We start from the raw sequence: 26,621 nt of genomic DNA, 5'->3' as shown, positions 1-26,621 counted from the left end.
ACCTTATTTTGGTTGGTAGGAAGCTTGAGAATTAATGGGAGGATTTATCCATGGCTAGAGCTTGAAGTTTTGATTTTGATTTATTGGTTAAAGATGAAAAGGCCGAATGGAATGGTTGGGAGAGAAAGAGAGAGTTTTTGGTGATGCTTCCTTGGTTGCTTCTTGGAAATGAGGCTTGTGATATCTTTTTATTTTATTGTTATTCCTTAGTATCTATCCTAGGATTTGATCTTTGTTGCCAATCTTGGAGACAAATCTAGCTAGCATTGGTAGATTACAAGCTAAGCCACTTGTTTAGCTCTTTAGCTTACTATTTGATAGCCTTGGTTGATCATCCTACACCTTAGCTCACTATTTGATAAAGTAACCATGGTTAATTTTCTACCATGGTTAGTTAGTGCGTTATGTTTATTTAAACGTTTATGCGTTCGCTCGTTTGCTTAAACGTTTTCGTAATACTTCCTCGTAAATGGTTCGCGACATAATTCCTCTCGTATTTATTCCTTATGTTTTGAATTATCATACTTGGATATAAATCCGTAGGGTTTTAAATTCGTAATTATATTGTGATTCCCGTAATCCTCGATGATTCGTAAATATGGTCGTTTTTCAAAGTTCGTTTTCTTCGAAAACTAATGGCGTTTACATACACTCATTTGGTACGTATAATCATAATATCAACTCCAAAACTCATTTTCTCATGCACTACTTAGTGTGGGCTAAAAAGTTTTCCCCGTCCGTCAGGGTTACTATTCATTAAACGTTTTACAAGGTCTCAAAAATTTGAGTTATTACAGTCTTCCCCTCTAACAAGGGTTCCGTCCCGGAATCAATTAGAAAATAAGTGGGGATATCTATTCCTCATTGCGTCTTCAAGTTCCCAAGTTGACTCCTCGACATTTTGATTCCTCCACAAGATTCTAACCAGCTTCATAGTCATGTTCCTCAACACTTGTTCTTTTTGGTCCATTATTCTCACTGGATGCTCGATGTAGGTCAGGTCTGGTTGTAAATCTACCTGCTCGTATTCTATTACGTGTCGTACATCTGCATGGTACTTCCTTAACATGGATAAATGGAACACATTGTGCACTTATTGCAGATTAGGAGGCAAGGCGAGCTCGTAAGCTAGAGGTCCTATTCTCAAAATTTTAAAGGGTCCTATGAATCTGGGACTCAGCTTCCCTTTCTTCCCAAATCTCATCACTCCTTTCCACGGAGATACCTTCAACATCACTGAATCTCCTACTTCATATTCCCTATCCTTCATGGTCTGGTTGGCGTACTTCTTTTGTCTGTCCTGAGCTGTCCCACCATTTCCCTGGTCTGTTGGACTAACTCTGGTCCTATTATGTTGTGTTCTCCAACTTCATCCCAACATAAGGGAGAACGACATCTCCTTCCGTAAAGAGCTTCATACGGAGGCATTTATATGCTAGCGTGATAGTTATTATTATAAGCAAATTCGATCAGGGGTAAGTGGTCATTCCAATTTCCTTTAAAGTCGATGGCACACACTCGTAGCATATCTTCTAGGGTCTGAATAGTCCTTTCGCTCTGTCCATCAGTCTGGGGGTGGTAAGCGGTACTCATGTTTAGTCTGGTGCCTACACATTCCTGGAAGCTTCTCCAAAATCGGGAATTAAGCCTCGGGTCTCGATCTGACACTATGGCAACAGGAACGCCATGTCTCACTACAATTTCCTTCAAGTAAATATCCACCAGCTTGTCTACGGTGTACCTTTCGTTGATTGGTAGGAAGTGTGCAGACTTGGTTAATCTATCTATGATAACCCATATGGCGTCGTGATTGGTCTTTGTCCTTGGTAGGCTTGTCATAAAATCCATGGCTATATGCTCCCATTTCCATTCCAGAATTTCCAGGGGCCGTAATAGTCCACTAGGTCGCTGATGTTCAGCCTTCACTCTCTAGCATGTCAAGCACTTGCTGACCCACTCTGCTACTTATCTCTTCATGTTAGGCCACCAATAATATTCCTTAAGTTCACGGTACATCTTCGTACTTCTTGGGTGGATTGAATATCTGGAGCCGTGCCCTTCGTGCGACAGCTCGTCCTTTAACTCTTGCACATTTGGAATCCAAATTCGGGACGCATACCTCATGATCCCTTTCTCGTCCTTCTCGCATCTCACTTCCTCACCGGTCAATGTTCCTCTTTCTTCACTCATCTTCTTTTCCTGACATACTCGTATCTTTTCAGTCAGTTCCGGAACTAGCTTAATCTCAAATAATCCTTCTGTTCCTTTACCGGTCGTCCTCACGTCAATTTCCATCTTCTGAAATTCTTTAATTAATTCCTCAGATGTCATTATCATTTTGAGTCTTTCCTTCCTACTAAGGCGTCAGCCACCACATTGGCTTTACCCGGGTGATACAAAATTTTACAATCGTAGTCCTTAATCAACTCTAACCATCTCATTTGTCTCATGTTCAGTTCCTTCTGAGTAAAAATATATTTGAGGCTCTTATGGTCTGTGTAAATATCGCACTTCTCACTGCATAGGTAGTGTCTCCAAATCTTTAGGGCAAACACTATGGCTGCTAATTCTAGATCATGCGTCGGGTATCTGCTCTCATACTCCTTCAATTGCCGAGAGGCATACGCTATAACTTTGATGTGCTGCATAAGCACACATCCTAATCCTTTAAGCGATGCATCGCTGTATATCACAAAATCTCCAGTTCCATCGGTAAGAGCGAGCACTGGTGCTGACACCAGCCTCCTTTTTAGTTCCTGAAAGCTTTCCTCACATTTCTCTGTCCATACAAACTTTTCTGTCTTCCGGGTAAGTCTGGTCAGTGGACCGGCTATCTTAGCAAAGTCTTGCATGAATCTTTGGTAATATTCTGCTAAACCCACAAAGCTCATAACCTCTGTTGGGGTAGTTGGTCTTTCCCAGTTGGACACCGCCTCTATCTTGGCGGGGTCAACTAAAACTCATTTGCTACTCACCACATGTCCTAAGAACTGAACTTCCCTTAACCAAAACTCGCATTTCGAGAACTTGGCATATAATTTCTCATTCCTCAAGATTTATAAGACTATCCTCAAATATTCTGCATGTTCTTACTCTGTCTTTGAGTAGATTAAAATATCATCTATAAAAACTATCACACATATATCTAGATACTTTTTGAACACTCTGTTCATCAAATCCATAAAGGCTGCGGGTGCATTGGTTAGCCCAAATGACATGACTAAGAACTCATAGTGTCCATACCTAGTACGAAAAGCAGTCTTTGGTATATCCTCAAGTTTGTTTTTCAACTGTTGATACCCTGTCCTCAAATCTATTTTGGAAAAATGCACAGCTCCGTTGAGTTGATCGAATAGATCATCAATCCTAGGGAGAGTGTACCTATTCTTAATAGTCAGCTTATTCAATTCTTGATAGTCTATGCATAATCTCATACTGCCGTCCTTTTTCTTTACGAACAGTACTGGCGCTCCCCATGGCGACACACTGGGTCTTACATCCCATTATCTAATAACTCTTGCAGTTGAGAAGTTAGTTCCTTCATCTCAATTGGGGCTAGCCTATAGGGGGCCTTGGATACTGGTGCCGTTCCCGGTGCTAATTCTATAGCGAATTCTATTTCTCTGTCGGGCGGCAACCCTGGCAAGTTCTCTGGAAATACATCCTCGAATTCATTTACTATGGGTATGTCCTGTATGTTAGGAACTTTCTTCTTCGTATCCATCATATAAGCTAAATAGGCCTCATTTCCTTTTTTTAACAACCTTTTTGCCTGTAGCATGGTCCGAAATTTCTGGGTCTGTCGTTGCCCTCTAAACACTACTTCTTTTCTATTTTGCACTCTTATCTTTACCCTCTTCCGTTCACAATCTATTTGCGCTCCATTACTGGATAACCAATCCATTCCTAAGATTACATCAAATTCTCCTAACGCAAATGGGATTAGGTTAACTTCGAAGATTCTTCCTTCTAATTTTAACTTGCATTTTGGGTATACTTGATTTATAGGAATTATTTTTTTTGTTTGCTATTTCCACTTGTAATACGTCACGTAAGGGTACGGCGTTAAGTTTTAACCTTTTAGCAAAATCTTGAGATATAAATGACTTGATTGCTCCGGAATCAAATAGGACATTTACATGTTTGGAATTTAACAGAAGGGTACCTGCTATCACGTCAGTGTTTCAGACAGCATCCTGAACGGTCATATTGAAGGTCCTAGCAGCTGGGGGTCGGTTGGATGCAGCTCTGCTCATTGCTGAGGCTGGGGGTCTCAATGTCGGGCAATCCTTCCTCATGTGTCCTACTTTTCCATATTGGAAATATGTCACGCTGGGTTGGTTGCAGTTGTTGGCAAGGTGTCCGGTCTGACCACACTTATAGCATTTCAAAGGGGCTCTTGCCTGGCTGCACACTCCAAGGTGTCTCCTCCTACAGGTTTGACACTCCGGTATTGGGGTACGGGGTTGACTATGAAATGTTGCCCTAGATTGTCCACCGCCCTGGCCAACACTCTCACTTGGGGCCTTTCTGAGTCTGGGGCCTCTCGCAGGTTGGGACACCACTCCCCTGACGAACCTGCTCGGAAGGCTTGTTCCCGGGTCCTACTCCTCCTCCTCCGCCTTGGCTTCCTATCTTCGTCTTCCTATTTTCCTTTTGCTTCACACTTTGCTCACTGCCAGCTTCAACAATCGAGGCTTTCTACACTAGGGTGGCATAATCTGTCAGCTCTAGTACTGCCATTCGGTTCTGAATCCACTATTTCAGATCAAGCTGAAACCTTCTCGTTTTCTTCTCTTCGGTATTCATGAACTCAGGCACAAATCGTGATAGCTCAGTAAACTTGGCCTCATACTCTGCTACAGTCATCCTATCATGTTTCAACTTCAGAAACTTAATCTCCATTCGGGTTTCCATAAACCTAGGGAAATACTTGTCTAAGAACAGTCGGGTAAACCTATCCCATGGAATCACAACATCAGTCTCTAGGTTTCATTTGGACTCCCACCAGTGATTAGCTTCTCCTTTCAGCATGTAAGAAGCGAAAATGGTCTTGTGTCATTCTTCCACACCTAGTATTTTAAAGGACTTTTCTATCTCTTTGAGCCAGACCCGTGCTTCAACGGGGTCGGCAGATCCTAGAAACTCTAGGGATTTGAGAGATTTGAACGCCCTGAAGGCAGTGGCTGTAGTCTGTTGGGCAACATGCGGCTGTGGTGGAATGGGCTGTTAGTTCAAATTTACTCTTAAAAGTTCCATAAACTCATTCATGGGGTTCCCTCCCTGATGGGTATCCTCGGCCTCTTCTTCTACATATTTTTCCTCATCATATTCATTATAGTCTAGGTCCTCTTCACTTTCTTCATTTACTACAGGGTCAGGTTCATTCCGTTGTTGGTTAACAGATTCTGCGGGTTGTGCCCTGGTTCCTCTTCTACGGGGTGGCATTGTTCTGGTAATGAAAATTTATCAATATAGTTACAGTTATTTTACAATTGGATTAATTTATTCATATGTAAGCATGTCATCTATTATCTAGCATATTTTTATTAAGTGCAATATTATGGAAATCAATTTCTTAATAACTGCTAGATATATACCATAAGGTCTCTTAATTATATCTTGGAGATAAAACAACTAACCGAGTTCATACATGGCTTGATTATACTACATCATATCTTGTCCTGACTACTGAAATGCAAATACATAAGCTGTGTACCCTAAAGGGCTAGGAATGCTATCTACTACTAGCTATCCTATCAAAATTGGTGACAAGTCACCCAGCCTTCTTCAAGGTCCATAAATAGTCGCTAGTCCCTCAGTCACGGTCACTGCGCGTGAGGTCATGCACCCTCCTCATCGCTCCTGCCAATATCAGCTCTGCATCAACTACCAGGATGTATCCTCCAACAGCCATCATCCTCATCTGAACCCGGGTACGGAGCTCGATCCCATCAATCTCTCAGCGGGCTATGGCTGGGGATGCAGCTCTGAAGTCCCCTGGGTATCCTAGTCTGATGGCTCTCTCAGCTGTCAGTGTCTGGCATAACTCCACAATGTGGGCAGATGCTGCAGTGATCGCAGCGTTAAGCTGAGCCACCATCCAGTTGTGTACAGCTACATGCATGGTCGCCAGGGGTGGTAGAGGCGAGTCTGGGTCGTTAGAGGATATGTCATAAGCCTCGTAGATTTATGTATCCATCCCATCCTCCTCATCATCATCAGTATAGGGCAAAGGGCTCTGCATCCCTGGGTGTGGTGTAGGAGAGCGAATAGTCGGGAGAGGGTATATCTCTACATCCCTCCAGCCTAAGTCATCTCCCTGGGGCATCTTAACGTCATCATCTATGGGGACAGGAAGGTCAGTCTCCTCCTCCGGGGCATCCTCAGTAGGGTCATCGTCTGAGTTATCAATGGGTGGGTCCTCCGGCTCTGGAGTAGGGTCACACTCAGGGACTATAGCATCATCAACAGGATCAACCTTCCTCATAGGCTCCACTGGTACCTGACATAATAGGCAAGGTGTTACTAACTTAGAGTTAGAATTACTTTGAGGGTAAAACTGTCAAGACTACCCGTGTAGCCCGACGACGAACTCGACTTGAGCTCTAATTAATTACTTTATTATTCCTATGTCTATGTATTTTATATCCTATCGTTCCAAGATTTGGTAACCTAAGGCTCTGATACCATTTCTGTGGCACCCCAAAATCCGGGGTCAGGGATCTCGGAGGCCACGCGATCTCAATCACTATAACCCACATACCTCGCATCACAATCTATAAATACTCACACTTTAAGACCCCACACTTATCTCACACACACACACTTACAGGTTATTGTCTTGGAAACGAACCATTCATTACTAGAGTAGATCAACCACAAACTGATAATTATTATAACCCAAAAGTAATTAACTCTTACCGGGGAATATCCTTTAAGTAAGGCTAGTCCGTCGGCCAAATATACGTTTCTTATTTATTATCTTACATAAGTCATACTTATAAATAAGCTGAACTAAAAACAACTGAAAACCATCCAGCTTATTCAGACTAACTGTGGTAAAACACCAAACAACCTACGGAACAACTGGCCATTTCCTACCCATTTCCTGGCTGTGGTTCTCATGGTAGGCATCTTGATTTACTGTTGTGTTGTGTCAATTTAAGAAAACAAGTATGAGCTATAATGCCCAGCATAAAAATGTACAGTATGAAAATGACTATATGATAACTCACGTAAAACATCATATATGATAATTATGTTTTATTCGAAAATAGTTTTCCTTGGTGATACACACCTTCTTATAAAAATGATTCTTTAGTGGATTTTATTATCCTGCGAATACCTTAATAGTAAACCCATCACCTAGGCTTGGGTTACGATATTGCATCACAATTCCAATTGGAAGAATAGGACATTCACCGGAGCCACCGTATACGATGATCAATTGTACTACAGAAATAGTAACCTTTTCTACATGTAGATAGACGATTCCCTTTTATTATTGGTTATCACCCTGGCCGTATTTGGGCCTTTTCTGTGTCCGTCCCTCTTAGGTACACACTTCGTGTCTATCCCTCTCAAGACACGGTTTTGCGTCCATCCCTCATAGGTACGCATACTCCACATGTTCATCAGTATATAAGATACCTTCTCATGTGGTAGTAAATTGGTAGTCTCCCCAGTCCACGCTGTTTCTACCTTCTCATCAGTATATTTATACCTTGAAGTTTTGATTTTGATTTATTGGTTAAAGATGAAAAAGCCGAATGGAATGGTTGGGAGAGAAAGAGAGAGTTTTTGGCGATGCTTCCTTGGTTGCTTCTTGGAAATGAGGCTTGTGATATATTTTTATTTGATTGTTATTCCTTAGTATCTATCCTAGGATTTGATCTTTGTTGCCAAACTTGGAGACAAATCTATCTAGCATTGGTAGATTACAAGCTAAGCCACTTGTTTAGCTTTTTAGCTTACTATTTGATAGCCTTGGTTGATCATCCTACACCTTAGCTCCCTATTTGATAAAGTTACCATGGTTATATTTCTACCATTGTTAGTTAGTGCGTTACATTTATTTAATCGTTTACGCGTTCGCTCGGTCGCTTAAATGTTTTCGTAATACTTCCTCGTAAATGGTTCCCGACGTAATTCCTCTCATATTTATTCCTTATGTTTTGAATTATCATACTTGGATATAAATCCGTAGGGTTTTAAATTCGTAATTATATTGTGATTCCCGTAATCCTCGATGATTCGTAAATATGGTCGTTTTTCAAAGTTCGTTTTCTTCGAAAACTAATAGCGTTTACATACACTCATTTGGTATGTATAATCATAATATCAACTCCGAAACTCATTTTCTCATGCACTACATAGTGTGGGCTAAAAAGTTTTTCCCATCCGTCAGGGTTACTATTCATTAAACATTTTACAAGGTCTCAAAAATTCGAGTTATTACAGTACCGGTCGCTCTACAAAAGACAAATCTGGTTGGATCTCGATTGGCTCATATTCTATCACGTGATTAGAATCAGGGAAATATCACTTCAACATGGACACATGGAGCACATCGTGGATATGTTGCATGTGTGGGGGTAAGGCTAACTCATATGCCACTTTCCCCATATTCACTTCTTTTTGGGTAAAGATATACTTTAAACTCTTGTGGTCCGTGTAGATTTCACACTTTTCTTCATAAAGATAATGCCTCCATATCTTTAATGCAAAGACTATAGATGCTAGCTCCAGGTCATGGGTTGGGTACTTCTGTTCATGGGGTTTCAGTTGCCTTGACGCGTAAGCTATCACCTTATCATGTTGCATGAAAACACAACCTAAACCCTTGTGTGAAGTGTCACTATAGATTATGAAGTTTCCTTGATCATCTGATAATACTAGTACTGGTGCTGATACTAATCTGTTCTTTAATTCTTTGAAATTTTTCTCGCACTTCTCCGTCCATTCAAATTTCTCATTCTTCCTGGTAAGGTTTGTCAGTGGAGTAGCTATCCGTGCAAAGTTTTGCATAAATCTTCTATAATAACCTGCTAATCCCATAAAGCATCTTACCTCTGTTGGTGTCTTCGGTCTTTCCCAATTGATCACGGCTTCAATCTTTGACGGATCTACTTTCACTCCTTCATTACTAATAACATGCCCCAAAAATTGTTCTTCTCGTAACCAAAACTCACACTTTTAAAACTTTGCGTACAATTTCTGCTGTCGTAGTATCTCCAAAAATATCCTTATATGTTCAACATGCTCTAACTCTGTCTTTGAGTAAACCAGAATATCATCTATGAATACAATCACAAATTTATCCAGATACCTCTTAAACACTCGATTCATCAGATTCATAAAAGATGCCGGTGCGTTTGTTAATCCAAATGCCATTACCAAAAACTTATAATGTCCATATCTAGTTCTAAAAGCTGTTTTTGGAATGTCTTCTGGTTTGATCTTCAGTTGATGGTATCCCGATCTTAAATTAATCTTAGAAAACCATATATCATCTTTTAATTGGTTAAACAAATCATCAATTCTTGGCAATGGATACTTGTTCTTAATGGTCAATTTATTAAGCTAGCGGTAATCAATACAAAGTCGCATACCCCATCTTTCTTCTTGACAAATAAAATTGGTGCGCCCCATGGGAATACACTTGGTCTTATAAATCCTATGTCCAACAAATCTTGTAGTTGAACTACCAATTCCTTCATCTCAACTGGGGCCATCCGGTATGGAGCCTTAGAAACTGGTTCTATCCCCGGTGCCAATTCAATAGAAAACTCAATTTCTCGGTCCGGAGGTAATCCTGTTAGATCATCTGGGAATACGTCTGGAAATTCATTGACTATCGGAACAACTTCTAGGTTTGGAATCTCCTTCTTAGTATCTATTACATTGGATACAAATGCTTCACAATTCTGGCATAGTAACTTCTTGGCTTGAGCTATTGATAAGAATTTCTTTTCTTGTTTATTTCCTTTGAATACCATTTTCTTCTTTTGATCTCCTGCTTGAAGTCTCACCCTTCTATTTTTACAATCAATATGAGCATTATTCTCCGACAACCAATCCATCCATAAGATAACATCAAATTCTCCAAACTTAAAAGGTATCAAGCTGGCTTGAAAATGTTGTCCTCATATCTCAATGTCACACTTCGGACACACTTGATCTACTGCAACTTGATTCTTATTAGCTAGTTTTATTATTAGTGCTTTGTCTAACAGTTATATTTCACAATGTAGTTTATCAACAAAATCCTTAGAAATAAATGACCTTGTAGCTCCAGAATCAATTAAAACTTTAGCATATATGGAGTTTACTGGAAGCGTACTTGCTACCACATCCGAACTCCGAACTGCATCTTTCATAGAAATATTAAATATTCTGGCCTTGGGCTGAGCTGGTGGTCCTTCAATCATTGGCACCATTTGAGATAGAGCACCTGTAATTCTGGGTTTATTATTGGCCATTCATGATGTAGGGCAACTTCTGGAGTGACGTCCTGGTTTTCCACATTAAAACAATTGCCTCCAGGTTTCTGGATTTGAATCAAACTTGGACACTTATTTGCAAAATTCCCTTTCTTTCCACACTTAAAACACAACACATTGGTTGGACAGTTCCCAACATGCCTTCCACTACAGTATCTGCAATAAGGTATGGGAGAAGGGTTGAACCTTTGTTGATTCTAGGTCTTAATCTGATTAGCTTGGTTCCCATTTCCATTGGATGGTTTTCGGAAGTTCAAATTTATGTTTTGCTGAAACTCTGGCCTCTTATTAAAACGGCTCTGAAAATTACTCTGTTGTGGTCTCCTCCCAAAGATTCAAATTTCCTTTTCTTTGCATCCCTTTCTTTTTTAGATGTGTCACTTCTACTTTCAATGACCATTTCCTTCTGGACTACTGCCACATAAGAAGTCTTTTCAAACATAGCCACTTTATCCTGAATCCAATATTTTAATCCCTGCTGAAATATTTTTGCCCTTTTCTCATCCGTGTCAACTTGATCTGGAACAAATCTTTCCAATGCTGTGAAATTTGTCTCATATTCCGCAACACTCAAATTCTCTTGCATTAAATCCAAAAACTTAATCTCTATTTGGTTCTTTATATAACTTAGGAAATATTATTCTAAAAACAATTCTGTAAATCTTTCCTAGGTTACTACCTGATCTCCTTCCAACGCTTTCTTAGACTCCCACCAGTAGTTTGCCTCCCCCTTGAGGAAATAGATGGCAAACTTGGTTTTCCGTTCATCTATTACTCCAACCAATTCAAAAGCTTTTTCTATTTCTTTAAGCCATGCATTGGCTTCCACTGGATCGACACTCCCTTTGAACTCAGGTGGATTTACAGCTTGAAAGTTTTTAAAGGTTACCACATGCACAACTGCTTGTTGTTGTTGTTGTTGCTGCTGTAGCTGTTGTTGTGCACGTTATGTTACTTGTTGCTGCATCAGTCCCAGTATTTGAACAACTGTTGGGTCAATATGATTCTCGGTACGGTTTCCCCATGTCTTATTACCCTTCTTAGGACCCATTTTCTGAAAATAAAATAGAACTTTTTTATAATCTGCTAAGCATGGATATAAATATGTAGCAATTTAATAAGATGACTAAAAAAATCAGCCATAAAATCCTTTTATCCATATTATAAATTTACCAAAATTTTTAGTACCTGCAGCATACTCATTATATCTGCTCAAAATCTCAAAGAACAATAACTCAATAAAGAAAAAAAAAAGAAATGGGCCACTACTATAAAATGCTTAAATAAATAATGATCTAGATATGAATACAATAATTTGAACAATCATCTTAGTTTGAACTGAAATATATTATCTTTTAATCTAAGGAATTTGGATAATATGGAAGAAAATTAATACTAAATAATAAAGAAAGGAAATAAAATAAAGCTAATACAACAAACTGAAACTGCTGTACAAACCAACATACATATATATATATATAAAAGTACTGGTACATCTAATTCAAAGTACTGACTCGGCTCAACTGATACAAACTAAAGAAAACATACAATCATATAATAAGAATGGCAGAATAAGGAATATACTATGCTACAAATGATATCCCCACTCCATCAAACTGACCCAGCTGCCGTTGGCACTCTCCTCGCATCAAACTGCATCATATATCACTGGCTATCGCCACCATACACAACAAAATAGAAGACAGATACCCTCCGCACTATACTGGGTCTCTCACCTCCTAAACCAACTCATCTCACATCATCTAGCCACGCGGCTCCTGCAGCTCACGTAACTCAGATAAGATCTAACTCACCAGTCGAGTAACCCTGCTGACCTTCGGTTCCCACTCATCACTGGACGAAAGCTCTGCCAACCTTGCCCTAGCAATCTGCTCAATCGCCCGAACTCTCGACTACACTTCGGAACCTGAAACACCTGCTCTAGAAGCGGTCGTCTGCGTCATCTTCGTAATCGTCTGACTCATCCCGGCATTCTGAACCCTGAGGAAATCACACTCTCTCCCCACTGCTGCATACACATGAAATAGAACTGTACTAGGGGCCACTGCCGTTGGAGTCCTAGAAGAAATTGAAGCAATAGACATCGTTGGACTCTATGCCCTGGTATGCCTGGTCTGAGTATGAACCACCTCTCTAGAAATGGCCATGCGGACCTCCTCCATGATCCTCATAACCCGGGTCTCACCAGCCTCAGAGACATCCACTGCTACCTCAGTATGTACAGATAGAACTTTCCTCTCGGCTACTCTAACCACCTCTGGGTCTGAAACTACCTGCTGTACCATCTCAACTATCGGGTCTACCTGTATCTCAACCCTAGGCTCAGTAACTGCTACTATGGGCTCGCTCTGAACTGACTCATCTGAATCCGATGAAGGGGATGGAGGTCCTACTCTTCCACCAGAGTAACCTATCTCATCCAAACTCACATCATCCATGAGATCCTCCTGGAATCACATCACATCTCACAGATAAAAATCTGAAAACTCGTGACCAAAAGACTATATCCGATAGTCTGAACTGAACTCGATATGAGTCAGACACATACTTATCTCAAGTGATCTTCCTATGACTCAAATAAAATAACTCCTAGATCTATTTCAGTAACCATGACCTGTAGCTCTGATACCAACCTGTGACGCCCTCCAAATTTGGGGTCTAGATTTGGGGGTCACTAACTGATAAACTATGAAATAATATACACAGCAGAATAAAAATACTAATTATGACCCCTGCATGCATAAGGATCGAGCACAGGTTATAATATGAAATAGATACTAACACAAACCATTAGTTATTATAACTACAAACCTGATTAGGATAACCTCTATATGAAGTTATGCTAATCCTCAAAAGTCTAATAAGTTTTAAAAACCATTTTATTTCTATTATTACACTACACACTAATGTACAAACTACACAAACTCCCAAATCCTACCTGCTACTGCTGAGGCACCTGAAACATAAAGATCTGAGGATGCACCAGAGGCACCCTCTTCCTAGCAGTGTGCAACAGACAAGGCATCTCAAGCCCTCTCTGAAAGATTAGCACAATAAAACAAGTATGAGCTATGAAATGCTCAACATGCAGTATAAATATATGCTCGAAAAGATAATAACAGTATCATGATAATAAATAAAGAACAACATATAATGAATGATATCTGAATAATAACTGAAGCTGACAATAAGCTTATAAAACATTAAACAATAAGTTTTAGATTGGGAATCACAATATTTCGGCGGATGCCTTATCACATGTTGATCAGCCACTATGATAGAGCTGGATCATAATTCATAGAATTTAGATCCCAAACACGAGTACCTAAACAAAAGCTACATACCGGTCATAACCGATATGTACTTTAATAAAAAGGCACACTGTGGCCAAAGGACAAAATTATATTAACATATTTCAGTTAGCACAACGCCTTGATGCTGGACCGTCCACCCTGGCCAATTACGCATCTTCCAATCAAAATTATTTTCCATCAGAAAGGAATCGAATCAATCAATATCCTATCAAAATCTAATCCCCATTTCACATGGTCCGGAGTAATCTCAACAACTGATGGCGAAATAACTAGAATGTTAGTTATTCGCTAAATATCAATATCAAGTTCCACTATATAGAGTGAAATGGGATTACATAGTGATTCACTATGTATCCGGAATGAAATTAACCTTCTCGTAGAAAGATTACTAGAATTTTAAATCTCAAATAATCTACGATTATTTGAAAGTACTGTATCAAAAGGATTTACCTAACAGCAATATCAATTTCAAATATATAATAATTGTCTATTCTGAAATTAGAATAGGACACGGTACTTGCCTGGTATGCAAAGACAAAAATTAACTTTTATAACCCTGTTTACCCTCCTGGACTTGATTCTATAAATCAAACACACTTATTTAATCATCCATACAAACTTGGATTACGTCTATACATCTCAGTGTCTACCCGATCGTTTATCTAATCAGGGCATTGAAAGCTATAAACAGATAACATGCATATCACATAGCACATAAACATGTTATTCACATAACATATAAGTTAGATCGTTAAAAGATAGGTCTCGGTGTTTTTAAAACTGAAATCGGGTCAAAATAGGGTTTTTCCGATAAGTATTTGACTCAGAATGACTTATAAAACAAATGACCCTTTAATATGAAAGGATTTGGGTCTCGAAAGTATTTTTAATGGAAGCGGATTATTTTCTGAGTCTAGACGCGTTCGTTAATTTTTAGGAATTATTTGGTTTATTATGAATAATTATACTTTATTTAATTATTTATAAATAAAATCAATTGATTAGACGAATTAATCAATTAATTAGATCCTAAATAATTAATTAAAATAAATTATAAATAATTAAAATGAATCTGGATTTTTGAAATAAATAAAATAAAATATTTTTTTTGGAATTTAGAATAATTCAGTTAATTATTAAATAATTAACTAAATTATTTTTGGAAATTAAAATGATTTTTAGAATTTGAAGATATAATTTTTATTTAAATTTTTAAAATAAAATCTGTAGAAACAGATTTTGGGCTGGGGGTCTTCTTCTCCAAGAGATCAAACGGAAGCTTCTAGGGGCGAGACTTTGCCGGTTTCACGAAGAACACGTGTTATTCCCAAACAATGCAACAAGAATTACAAAAGGGGGGGGTGTTGACTGTAATTATGGTTTCTTTTTCAGATTATAAGAGTGTTCTAACTTAATAATATAACTCTGTAGATTTTTCTATATTGCGGAATGATAAAGATATGGAAATAAAACACAAAGAAATAAAACACAAGGCTTTAAAACTTTTTGGTGGATTTGAACTTATCCACCAGATATATATATATATATATATATTAAGATGAGAACTCTGTGATTTTTGAATAGCACACAGCTGCTTACAAGTGAACTTGCGAAATTATAAAGAGATGCTTAACAAATACAGCCTTTTCTGTCTCTCTGAAAATAATGCTCACTTTCTTAGTTATTTGTTCTACTTTCTACTCTTGGTTTATATACTACCAAGTTACATTATAAAAAGACAAACAAGTAAAACAAAATTATTTCTAGTCTGATTTCATGTTGCTTCATTAAACTGTCCAGCATCTTTGAATTTCTTCATAATTGCATGAAAATGGTAATGCTTCTTTGTTCTCTAAATCCTGCAATTAGGATGCCACATTCCATTTGCAAACACCCGATGCATGTGACTATGTTGTCACTGTCAACAAATATGTTGAATATGATCATCCGTTGGGACTATGTTGGTCATCCGTCGGATTCCATGTTGATCATCCGTCGGGTGATCATCTGTCGGGAGCCTTTTTAGATCATCCGTCGGGAGCCTTTCTGCCACTTGACTCCATTTCACTTATACAGAATTACAAGACATCTTCTATTTACAATTAGTCACCCTATTATGTATATCAACCTAGTAGTCAACATGACTTAAAGAATTCTACAGAATCTACTCAACTAATACATTGTTGTTTACAGATATGTGCTACAAGACTTATTTTTACATAAACTACACTCTCGATGGATGTTCAGAGGTCATCCGTCGGGACTATGAAGTTTATCCGTCGAGACTATTGTAGAACATCCATCGAGAGCTACAAAACACTAATTTAAATCTACTAAGGTGTTTTGTTTAACTTATCATCAAGTTCACAACATATTCCTAACAATCTCCCCCAATTTATGTCTACTGGAATTGTAGCCATAAATTATAAGAAACTTGATAATAACAAAACACCCTTAAATGAACAGATTGAATTATGGTAGATAAAACTAGTAAGTGCTAAAATTTATTTAAAAATTGAACAAAGTAAAGTGTATAAAAAGTTCTCACAATCTTTTTCAAGGTACTCCTCTAGTCTGAGCAGATTTGTTCTATCTCCTTGATTGTCTTGATTTCTTTCCAAGCTTCCTACTGTTTTCTTCTATTTGATTTTGGACTTGTCTGTAAAATTCAAGTTCTTCAGTATTTGATAGATCCAGTTTTTCTTGCATTTCCAATAGAGTCTCATTGCTTGAGATGCTCAATTGGTCCTCCAGTCTGAAAAATCTCCTAACACCCTTTTCATCCTTGAATTCCACCAGCCAGTACCTCAAGTGCACTTTGTTTCCTGTGAAGGGAATTGATAAGTCGTTGGGATTGCATCTGAGGCTTTTCTACTCCTTAGTTCTTCTATATTCTTTTGAATCATTCTCTTGGTAGTCACATTAAATCCAAAATCTTTCTTGAAAGATGAGAAGATCTTTATCAGAATAAAACAACTTTCTTGAAGAATCATGTGAAGGGGTCATATGAACTCTTTCCCACCTTTGTATTTGAACACTAGTCTTTCAGGGAGATTTCTATGAGCATCAATTGCTCTTACTTCTTCTGGCTCATCTATGTAGAGATTTATATCTGAAAATTCCTTGATGTTGCTGATATATAGAAGTTCTCCCTTGTTGACAGTTGATTGATTTTTGTTAAGGTTTTGGTTTTGAGTCTCACAGGCTTGACCTTCTTGATTCCTCTTGTCTTTGTCTTCTTTAACTTGTTGAAGATTGGTAAATTGATCTCAGGAAGAGGCAAGTTATCCCAGTCTATTGGCTCATCTTTGGGAACTATTGGCTCACCATGAAAGTTCTTTGCAGGATCCACCTCAAATTCCTTGTGTACCACAGATGGCTTAGTTGTTTGAGTTGTATATGTAGACTGGTTGGGAATGTAATCTTCCATTTCATCATCACTAAAGTCCAATTTTCTTTTGATTCTTTGTTTATATCTTGGCTTCTTTGTCTGTTTAGGTTCCTTGAGCATTTTCTGATCCTGAGCTTCAGCTATCACAGGTTGTTTTTCAGAAATCTCAGTTGCAGTTTTCACAGCTTGGAGTTTGGCTACTATAGCAGCTTGCCTTTTATTTTATTTGAGCTTTATAGCATCTAAAGAAGCTTGCCTCTTTGCTTGTTTAATTCTCTCATTTTCTTCCTTATTAGCTTCTGCAAAATGAGGGTGTCCAGCCACCACACATATTTCTTTCCCATTCCTATAGATCTTAGCAATTCTTCTCTTTAGTGCAGAGTCAGTTGGATCTTTGAAGAATGCAATGGACCTTGCCAATAACTTATTTTCATCAGGCCTTGGAGTCTCAAACATAAGATCCAAGGGGTTCTTGTCAGATGACTTTGGGTAGTTTTTTTTGGGCTTCAAAACCAAGTTGGATTTTGGAGACTTTATGCATGAAGGTTGACCCTTTTCCATGTTAGCCAGACTCAGTTCATTCAATGAGATTTGTTTCAAATTGGAGCTGTGAGAAAAGACCTTGTCTTTCTTCTCAATTTGTCCAAACTTTCCTTGATGTTTTCACCAAACTTCTGCCACTGTGCATCTAGTTCTTGTTCAGCAGCTGCTCCATCAATTTGTTTGAATTGTTCATTTAACTTCAACTTGGCAGCTGCTAACTTGATTAGATCAATGCTATCCAAGGCTGGTGGCTTTCTGAAAGTAATTGTTGGAACAATTACTTTACTGACTTGAATACTTAACACTTGCTCCCCCTCACTTGTTGACTCTCCTTGACTAACTGGGACAATGGAATCTTCTTTCTCCCCTTTTTGTTTGCATCAAGTTGAGTAGAGGTAGGGAGTTGTGTGGCCACCAGTTTCTGAAGGAGTTGAGTTTGTTAAGCCTGATGTAGATGGATTGCAGTTAGAGATGCTTCTAGTGCTTTGAGTCTTGTATCCAAGGAGTCTACCTTGATGGCTAGATCAATATTTTTCCTTAATTGTCTGTTAATGTCAAACATGGTTGTGTTGGGAAACTTAGCATCCATTTTCTCAGAAACATCCTGCTTGACTTGATCTATTTCTGTTTTGATTGCAAAGACATCCAGATTATGTTGAAGAGATTGAATTTTATGCAGTTGGAGAGAGTTGAGATGTGCTTGAAGTAGCTTCTTGGTGTTGGCATTGGTTGTGGTTTGAAGATCTGTCTGAGTTTGTTGAATGATGTGGAAGAGAGTAGACTTGATATGTTGTTCATCACATTCCTTGGAAAATACCCAAGACGGAGTGTTTGAACTGGAGCTAGGGCCTGATTCTCCCCCTATGTCCATAAACTCTTCTTCATCACCATCTTCATCCCCAAAAATATCCTTAGACCAACCAGTTCCATAATCAACATCATCACTAGCTGTGGTTGGCATTGCTGTGATGGCATCTTTAGCCCTTTGCATAGAAGTTGTAGTGTGCACCAAGTTGAGCAGCTTCTCAGCCTCCTCAGTGCCCTGTCCATCCAAAATTTGATATGTTGTAACAGGATGAGTAAATATCTCAGCATCCAAAGAGATAGAATCAATTACAGCTTGATATTCTTGCTGAAACAGTTTCTCTTTTTCTGCATCACCGACATTGATTGACTCACTAGCAATGGATTCCATCCTTATCTCTCCTGTACCTACTTTTCTCTCATTTTCTCTCTCTTTTTGCATCAAGGGCTCCCCTTGGCTCACCACCCTCACACCCTCACCTTCACCTACTAAGGTAGAACTCCTCTCACTCACTTTTGTCAGGCTGGAAGAAATAGCCTGCATATTTTCTCTCTTTTCCTCTCCTTTTGCCTGAGAGCAAATTAGTCTCTCACTCTGTTCACTCCCTTCCCTCAATCCTAAAAGTGATTGTACTACTAGCTCATCTACACTTGTAGCAATTGTTGAAAATTTAGCTTGTGTAGTGAGTACCGACGGATGAGGAACATACATCGGGTTAGTAGTTAGGATAGCCGACGGATGACTGCTGTTAGGCACATCCGTAGGGATACAATCAATAGCCGATGGATGAACAATATCCATCAGAATTAAAGAAATAATAGAGGTTGGAGTAGAAAGTATTATGGAATCTGTGTAGATTGATGATAATTTAGGAAAAGAAGTCTCAATAGTTCCCGAAAGAATTGGCAATTGAGGCAACAAATCATCTAGAAGATGATGCTCACTTGCACTGAATTTTGGCTAACCCAACAGAGTTGAAGAAGGAGAATCATGAGTTGATGTGTGAATCATATCCACATCCAGAGAATTGGTGGGAGAGTTTTGTGTATCTAGTGTGTGTGAGGTGTTTACAGTTTGAGATTTTGGCTGTGACTCCATATTTATTGGAGCCACATCAAACTGAGTTTGAGAAGGTGCAGTGACTGAGTCTTTAGCTACAGTTTGCACTGTGTGTGATCCCTGTGCATCCCCAAGTTTACTAAACTTTTTCTTTCTTGCATAAGTCTGGGGTGAGTCTGTGTCCCTAACCTTTTTGGCATGTGCTCCTGGTTGGGAGCTTGTTTCAATAGTAGCATCCTTTTTGGAGGATGAAACCAAATATGTGCTAATTTCCTTATTAAGCACCACGGTTTGTTGAGAAACTGTGGTGTGGCTAAGTTTGGGTACACTCACCTCACCATCCTTATTCTTAGGGTTTCTTTGATGTACACCCTGTCCCTCACCAGTCTTACCCACCTTCACACTCCCCTCTTTGTTTTTGGTAGATTTTGAAACTAGCATCTTTTGAGAGACACCAGAGTGTGGTTTCTTTGACTTGGATTTTGAAGGTTTGGATTTTGTGGCTTGGGTAGGCATCTGTTGGGTCATTGACACAGATGCCATAACCACAACCAATGGCAAATAAATTTGAGAGGTAGAAGGAGTAGAAACAGATGTATTTACCTCACTTATCTGAGGGCCCTCCATAATAGGCAAATAAAAAAGGGGCACCTCTTTGTGGTGATCAGCTCTGTTTAAATCTGCAATTATTCTTATTTCTTGAACCCAACAATCCAGTTTGTTTGTTGGGTTCTCAATCACAAGATCCTCACAAACATGGTTAGCAATATTCAGAAAGAATCTAGCATAATAAACATGCCTATATCTCTTTTTAATTTCCCCTAACTTGTATCCTAACTCAAACATGATGGCATCACTAAAATTATAGTAATTATCAGTAAGCAGCATGTAGAGCATGTTAAGCATAGTAGCATTGATAGAATCAAAGTTGTTAATTTTACCAGATTACACCTTGGTAACTACATCACACAGATAGCTCCACTCTTTCCTAAGACCTAGCCTCCTAATTTAACTTAACTTAGTGGTAGGAAGTTCATAGCCCATAGAATTAAGCAAGTTAACTAAATCAGCATTTGTGTGTGGTTTAGTAGTAGGGTTTTCAGGAATCTTAAAGCATGCTTGGATAGTATCAGTGTTAATGCAATGTTCCTTATCTTTAATGGAGAGAGTTATAGTCTTGTCAGTTACCTGATACACAGCAGTGGTCCACATCTCCTCCAGAACTTCACAGTAGATTGTGGGTGATTTCAGCATGGCATAGCTAAGCTTGCATCCCTCCATAAAATCCATCATTTTGTGATAATCTTCAGAGGCTGGAATCTCTTTGTTCACAAGACCCACGAAATTGTTCTTCTCATAAATGAATCCTGACTGAGACATGATTTTGACTACTGGTGCCATTGTTAAAGCAAGGAAAATTGCAGAAAGAAAGAGGGTTTTGCTTTGAGGAAAAAGAGAGCAGTTAATTGCAGTAGAGAAAGATAAAAGCTAAAATAAACTTGAAGTTAGGCTTTTATGTATTCTCAGGTAAAATTGGATAACAAATTAAAGGTAGAAATTAAAGACCCAATAAAAATTGCCCAAATAGCCGTTTAAAAGTAAAATAAATTGTCAATCTTCTATCAATTATCCGTCGTGATATGCTTACAGACTATAAGTAAATCTGATGGATAATGTTTAGAACTTTAACGGCTAAGATGTAGATAATTCGACGGATGAGAATAAAGCAATAACTATCCATCGGGTTTAAAATAATCCAGAAAAGTAACTGATTTTTACCAAGCTATTCTATTTCGACGGATGATCAAACTTAATGGATAATGAACATCCGTCGAGATGTAAAATTTGACTTAGCCAAATTTTTATCCAAAAATAAGAATCAATTAAGTTTCTGGCTGCATTTCAACTTGCAAAATTATCAAAAATGATTTAAGAATAATTAAGCATACCTAACTCACTTACCAACCTAGAGAAGGTAGATTCATCAAGTGGCTTGGTAAAGATATCTGCAAGTTGTTTCTCACTTGGAACAAAATGAAGTTCCACAATACCATTCATTACATGTTCTCTAATGAAGTGGTACTTGATGCCTATGTGCTTTGTTCTTGAATGCTGTACTGGATTTCCAGTAATGGCAATTGCAATTGTGTTATCACAGAAAATAGGAATTTTGTCCACTTGCAGACCATAGTCCAACAATTGGTTTTTCATCCATAAAATTTGTGCACATCAACTACCAACAACAATATATTCAGCTTCAGCTGTAAAAGTAGAAACTGAATTTTGCTTTTTACTGAACCAGGATACCATCTTGTTTCCTAGAAATTGGCAGGTTCATGTTGTACTTTTTCTATCAATTTTACAACTTGCATAATCTGCATCTGAATAACCATTTAGATCAAAACCAGAATCTCTAGGGTACCAAATACCAAGTTTTGGTGTACCCTTGTGATATCTAAAATTTCTTTTAATAGCTATTAAATGAGATTCTCTAGGATCAGCCTGAAATCTAGCACAGAGATAAGTAACAAATATTATATCTGGCCTACTAGCTGTTAAGTATAAAAGTGAGCCAACTTTGCCTCTATAGCTTGAAATATCCACACATTTTCCAGTGATATATTTAATTCAAGTTTAGTTGCAGTGGCCATGGGAGTTTTTGCAGATGTACAATCCATTAGATCAATCTTCTTTAAAAGATCATATACATATTTGGTTTGACTAATGAATATTCCATCACTAACTTGCTTAACTTGTAAACCAAGAAAGTAAGTTAGTTCTCCCATCATGCTCATTTCATACTTACTTTGCATTAATTTGACAAACATTTTGCAAATTTTTTCATCTGTATAGCCAAATATAATATCATCTACATAAATTTGAACAAGTATGATAGAGCCATTAATATTTAAAGAATAAAGTTTTATGAACAGTACCTCTTGTGAAGTGATTTTCTAAGAGAAACTTTGACAAAGTATCATACCAGGCTCTAGGTGCTTGCTTCAATCCATAAAGTGCTTTCAAAGGATAGTAGACATATTCTGTAAAATTTGGATGTTCAAAACCAGGAGGCTGACTGACATAGACTTCCTCCTCCAAATCCACATTTAGAAAGGCACTTTTGATATCCATTTGATATACTTTGAAATTGGCATGGGCTGTATAGGCTAGAAAAATTCTGATAGCTTCAAGTCTTGAGGTTTCATCAAAATCTTTTCCTTCTTGTTGACTAGCCCTTAGCAACCAATATAGCTTTATTCCTGACAACTATGCCATTTTCATCCATCTTTTTTCTGAATACCCATTGGTGTCAATTGGATTCTTTCCTTTATGCTTGGGTACCAGCTTCTATACCTTGTTTCTCTCAAATTGGTTTAGCTCCTATTGCATAGCTAAAACCCAATCAGGATCCAACAAAGCTTCTTCTACCTTTTTAGGCTCTTCCTTAGATAGAAAGCTGATATACAGACATTCCTCTTGAGTTGCTTTTCTCGTTTGCACTCTTGAGGATACATCACCACTGATCAGTTAAAATGGGTGATCTCTAGTCCATTTTCTATGTTGAGTTAGATTAGCTCTAGATGAAGAGGCATCATTGTTGTCTTGATGTGTGACTGAGTATTGATTAGAAGAAACTCCCCCTGAGTTTGTGGATCTTTGATTTGAAGAAGGAATTCTTTCTATAGGTGATCTATTTTGACTCTCAGCTTCTCTGATTGTTCCGACGGATGATGCACTTTGTATCCCGACGGATGAAGCTGATTGTCTTCCGATGGATGATGCATTTTGTACCTCGACTGATGCTGAAATATGTGCATCATTGGAGATAGACTTTTTTACATTATCCCTTAGCCACTATGTCTTGATCACTATCATCATCACTTTCATCACAAACTATCTCATGGAAACCTTCACCTTTTAATCCTTCAATATTCTTATCATCAAACACAACATGTATAGATTCCATAACAATGTTTGTTCTAAGATTGTAGACTCTATATGCTTTTCCAACAGCATATCCAATAAAAATTCCTTCATCTGCTTTAGCATCAAACTTTCCATGATGTTCAGTTTGATTCCTTAGAATGTAGCATTTGCATCCAAAGACATGAAGAAATTTTAGAGTTGGCTTCCTACTCTTGAACAATTGGTAGGGTGTCATGCATTTTGCTTGATTGACCAAAGAAATATTCTAAGTATAGTATGCAGTATTCACAGCTTTAGCCCCAAAATATGTTGGTAACTTTGATTCTTCTAGCATTGTCCTAGCAGCTTCAATAAGAGATTTGTTTTTCCTTTTTCACCACTATATTTAGTTGTAGAGTTCTAGCTGCAGAAAACTCATTCTCTTCACAAAATAATCTCATCACAGAATTCTTGAACTCAGTTTCATTGTCACTCCTTATTCTTCTTACTTTGAAATCAGGATGATTGTTGACTTGCCTTATGTGATTGATGATGATTTCACTAGCTTCATCTTTGGATTTTAGAAAATATGTCCAAGAGAAATTTGAGAAATCATCTACAATTACTAGGAAATATCTTTTCTTTGAGATGGACAACATATTGACTGGTCCAAACAAATCCATGTGCAATAGTTGCAAAAGTTCTTCAATTGTTGATTCAAGCTTCTTTTTGAATGATGCTTTAATCTGCTTTCCTTTCTAGAAGGCATCACACAATCCATCCTTTGAAAATCCACTTGAGAAATACCTCTAACCAATTCTTTCTTGATTAGCTCATTCATGGTCTTGAAGTTTAGATGGGGCAGCTTCTTGTGCCATAGCCAACTTTCATCTTGAATTGCTTTACTGAGAAAACAAGTTATAGATTCTGCATGTGTTGAGTTGAAGTCAGCTAGATACACATTGCCTTTTCTCACTCCAGTGAGAACCACTTTATTGCTTTTCTTGTTAGTCACAACACATGTTTCTGCATTTAAAGTAACTGGGTTGCCCTTATCACAAAGCTGGATGATACTCAACAGATTGTGCTTGAGACCATCCACTAGGGCAACTTCCTCAATGATGACATTATCCTTTGAAATCAAGCCATATCCCACAGTATTAACCCTTGCTGTCAACTCCAATAGTGATATTTGGGCTAGCTCTTTCCTTGAACTCAGTGAGCAGGGTAGAATCTCCAGTCATGTGGCTTGAGCTACCACTATCCAGGTACCAAAGATTCTTTCTGTTTCCTGAACACATTAAAATTAAATCAAGTTGATTTTAGTACCCAAGTTTCCTTGGGTCCTGCCTTGTTAGCCTTTTCCTTGGTTTCTTAGGTTTGACCTTATTTTACTTGGGAATTTCAGATTCATCCTTTGTCATTTGAGTTGTACCTTTGAAACCACTCATCATTACAGAATTATCATGCACAGATTAGATAACATGAAAGGGTATACTTTGTGCAAACATGTTAATCCAGTAAGGCATGCTAAATGACATTTTTGGCATACTAATTGCAGCATAATATAGATTTTGTGCAATTGGCATGTTAGCATACTTTGCATTCAAATTGTGTGCAGGCATAACATTGACAGGCATTATAGGCATGATGGGAAATGAAAGTGGTGCAGACATAGGAGTAGGCATAGTAAGTTTGCAATTAACAGACAAATGATTAACACTACCACACTTAACATATATTTTTCTTGGTGCATATTTATCAGGTGTGTAGTTGTTATGTTTGGTAATTCCTACTTTCCCATTTCTATTGTTTTTCCTTTTTGACTCTGTCTTTACTTCAATTTTCTCCAGTCTGTCATTCAATTGCTTGATAGACAGATGACCTACATTGACTCTTTTGTTCTGTTTCACTTTACTTGTTTCTCCTGGAACAAAGTTTTTAGAAACTGATCCATATTTTCATTCAACTTAGCTAGCTTAGCTTTGCTAACTGGTTTGCTCACACTCAACGGATGTGGCTCATTATCTTTTGACGGATAATCCTTTTGATTATTCGATGGATAATTTTCATCATCTGTCGAGTCCACATCCGTCGAGAGTCCTTCAACCAGGTTGGAATCTAGCTTCCCCTTATTCTTTTTCCAGGCTGCATCACAGAAGGATTCTATTCCTTGAACTTTAGTAATTTGAGCATGGACATCTCTAGATGATTTCCATGCCTTAATTACTTCTTGTTCTCGTTCAAGTTGCTTTCTTAAAATCTCCTCTTTCTTTAAGGATTCAGTTAGTTCATCCTTAGCAATGTTGCATTCTATTTTCAATTTTTCAAACTCAACAAATTGAGTCTCTAGAACATTGTTTCTTTCACTTAAAAACATATTGTTTTCTTTAATTTTATTATTTTCTTTAGTGAGAGACTTGAGTGTAACACGCAGGTGATATAACTCAGTAGACATGTCATTTATGGCATCATTAAACTCAGCTTTGGATAAATGAGCTAGGTTGGTAGTGATTACCTGATTGCTTGATGAACTTGTCTTTGTTTCATCTAATTTGACCATAAGTGCTAGATTGACATAGCTTGTATCTTCATCATCTTCCAATCCATCTGCAGCCCAGTCATTTTCTTGTGTAATGAAAGCCCTTTCCTTTTGCTTGAGAAACTCAAAGTATTTCTGCTTATAATCAACAGGCTCAAACTTCTTTTTACCAGAATTAGGCTTTCTGCACTCACTAGCAAAATGACCTGCCAAGCCACACTTGAAACATTTGAACTTAGACTTATCAACCATGTTTCTGTTTGACTTGGCTGCTCCAAAATTCTTCTTGAATTTGTTCTTGGAAAATCTCTTGGATAGAAAAGCAAGATGCTTATCTATGTCATCCATGTCATCTTGACTACGATGGTCTTCATGTTCAGCTACTATCCCTTTTCCCTTGCCTTCACAAACTCAAGGGTTTGGTGCAGAATCAACAACTTCAACCTTCATCTCCTTCTCTTTTTCTTGTTCAGCAACTAATGCAATGGATCCTCCTTTCTTTCTTCCTTTCTCCATCTTCTCATCTTGCTCTATT

This window comes from Apium graveolens, chromosome 11, assembly GCF_009905375.1.
Source record: "Apium graveolens cultivar Ventura chromosome 11, ASM990537v1, whole genome shotgun sequence".
NCBI classification, from domain to species: domain Eukaryota; kingdom Viridiplantae; phylum Streptophyta; class Magnoliopsida; order Apiales; family Apiaceae; genus Apium; species Apium graveolens.
Note: the sequence above shows the minus strand (reverse complement) of the source record.